Raw genomic sequence first — 2,815 nt, 5'->3', positions numbered from 1 at the left:
AGGCAATTTCATTCTTTGTGGAAAGTCATCTAGTTTAGCCCTTATCCCAGGACAAGGAGCCATCCTACAAACCACTAAACTGTCTTCTAGTTCCTGCCTTCAGAGAGGCTCACCCAGGCCTGACACCAGGGAGCAGGGAGACTAATGATGGATGCCTGCTGAGTGCTAGACCCTGTGCTGGGGACAGAATCTGAGACACAGTCCCTACCCTCAGGAAGGGGGCCAGACTGGCACAGTATCTCTATCAATCTTTAAACAGCCATGGGGGTGGGTCCCGTATTATTGAAACAGCAGGTGTCCTGCTCTCGGACCCCTCAGAGGGACCCCAGCCTTCCCTTGGGTCAGAGTGGGTGCTTTTGGGAGCGGATAGCCGGTCATCCTAGAGTCCAGCCCCTCAGAGTCCCCATCTACATGTGCCTTCACTCCGTCAGCTTGCAAGGGTCAGATTTGCCATCAAAAATGACAGCCACTGCTTTTTAGTTCTGTATTTGGATAAACACTGAAGAAGCTGGAGCTGTTCAACTTTATCTTGGGGAAAACCTCAGAACTGGTTTATTTGGTGTCATGGAACCTCTTACTGCTTTCAGGACAGAATCGAAAACAGAGAGGAGAGGGGAAGGGAGGGAGGGGAGGGAAGTGGAGAGTAGGTGGCCAAGCCAGGACCAGGACCCAGGTCTGGGGGTCTCCATTGCACTTGAGGAATTCAAGGCAAGCCGGTGAGCCACCCATTCAATTCTATAATTTGATGTGATAAAGGCCAAGGCCCCGGGCATGTTGGCAACTATGGGACAGAGTCTAGCTGTTGAGAAGGTGAAGGGTTTCCCTGTCCCCCCAACTATGTGGCACGCGCTCTCTCTCTCTCTCTCTCTCTCTCTCTCTCTCTCTCTCTCTCTCTCTCGCACACACACACACACACACACACAGCCTTCACCCAGCAGCATCTACTTCCTGCTCCTCCAAACCCTTCTTTTCCTGCATTTCAGGTGCTCCCTTTCCCCTTCCTCTGCCCCAGGTACACAGTCCTCCCACCACCACCTCACTTTGCTCCCACGGAGAAAGGCCTCCCTGTTTCCAGGGCTAGCAAAGTCCATCTCCTCCCATAAAAGACTCAGTGAGTCCCGGAGACACTTGGAACCCAGACAGAATGGAATTTCTCCCTATTTTCTTTACAGCTAAGAAAACACAAACACAAGGGCATATTTATTGCCATATTTCTATCCCGAAGTTTGTCTTTTAAAAAGAAGAAATAAAATGGGTTTCTCTGCCCACTCCACGCCGCTCCCCTCCCCCGCCCCACCCCTCCGCCACCCAAATCCCCGCCCTTTTCATTTCTGGTCGAGGCCACGGAGAAAAACAGAGCTGGTCCAAGCCCCACAGAGGACCACAGCATCCGGGACAATGTCGGGCTTGTTCAGAGTGAGGAGAGAAACACAACTCCGAAAACATACACAAACTTCCCAGTGAAGGGAAGAGGAACAGGCCGGCCTTGTGTCTGGACATGAAATCCCTGAGCCTCTGGGAAGAGAGGAGCCCACAAGTCTAGCCCCCTCCCCAGAGTGGAGGGGACACCTTACCCTTCGAGCCTCCGGGGGACTATTTCCTGGCCGTGAGTGGTCACACTCGGCTGAATAAGAGCACCATAGCTCAGTGACCCCTCACAGTGCCAAAACTCGGAGCCCCAGAGAATTTTTTTTTTTTTTTTTGAAGGCAGCATCTAAGGAGGAAAATCCCTAAGGAGAAGTGAGGGGCTGCTCCTTAGGCCTTTGGGACTTTTCAGACTTCCTGTGCTGTGACGAAGACCTGCCTCATGCATTTATCTCTGTGCCCCTAGCAGTGTCCACGTAGCCTCTTCATTTCTAGGGTGACATGGACACGTGGAATGAATGAAGGATCATGGTGGAAAGATCACTCAGAACAGCAGAACAGGGTCACCCAAGAGAGTCCCCAGAGTCCTGGGCCCCAGCCACCCCTCCCCCATGCATTCCTAGAATGGGAACCCCAGGAGTCCCCTCATCCCCAGACCCATCCAGCCCCACCTGATGCTGACTATGTCAACAGCGACACCTGCTGGGCCATCAGACTCTGACAGAGCCAAGGTAGGAAGCCCGAGCCACCACCTCATACTCTCAGCTTCAGAGAGCTGCATTCCTGCCTTCAGTCTCGGGTCCTCTTTCCCTTCTGACACTTCCTCCTCTCTCCCTGTGCAGTGTCTGTGATGCAAACATGTCTTAAACCAAGACTGCACATTGGCAGCCTGGAGAGGAGGGCAGGGTAGGTGCCTGTGCAGGTCCATCCAGCAGAACAACCGATGCATACCATCGGGCGCACCTCGCAGAGGGCAAGTCCCGGGTGTCTAGCCAGTGCTGCTCCATCTTGGCTGCACGTTAGAACCTTCCGGGTAGCCGTTTCAATGCCCGAGGGCCAGACCGAAGCCCCAGTGATTTCAATGTGTGGCTGAGGTTGAGAACCTCTGCTCTGCTTGATCTCTTATAAATTCAGCTGGGCTTTCTTGGGGTCTGCTTGCACCAGCCCACTGGGAGTCAGGATCCCAATTGTGCAGGAAATGTCCTTTATGCTGTGGTTGTCACAGATTGGGATACTTAGCATGACAGCTTTCCAGCAGATGACAGTAAGGAAGGCTTGGTTTTCTGATTCCTATGAAGTCACTGTTTGGGCCTGTAGGAGGGCTCCAGGGGTCCTGGGCTCTTGTTTCTCTCCTGAATTATTAATCTGTCCATCCCACAACCTTGTCAGAGGTCTCCAGGTGAGCATCCTTCCCAGCCAGGCCCCTGAATCTCACCCGACACCTTGGAGC

At 53.1% G+C, this 2,815-nt stretch overlaps 1 protein-coding gene across 1 annotated transcript in view; it reads left to right on the top strand.

The window, feature by feature from the left end:
- Positions 1–2,815, top strand: part of ACAN (aggrecan) — a 51,326-nt gene that overhangs the window by 18,407 nt on the left and 30,104 nt on the right. The gene's annotated exons all lie outside the window — the stretch shown is intronic.

Source organism: Pteropus vampyrus, unplaced genomic scaffold, assembly GCF_000151845.1.
Source record: "Pteropus vampyrus isolate Shadow unplaced genomic scaffold, Pvam_2.0 Scaffold368, whole genome shotgun sequence".
In the NCBI taxonomy this organism is placed as follows: Eukaryota; Metazoa; Chordata; class Mammalia; order Chiroptera; family Pteropodidae; genus Pteropus; species Pteropus vampyrus.
Note: the sequence above shows the minus strand (reverse complement) of the source record. Positions and strands in the feature narration are given on the sequence as shown.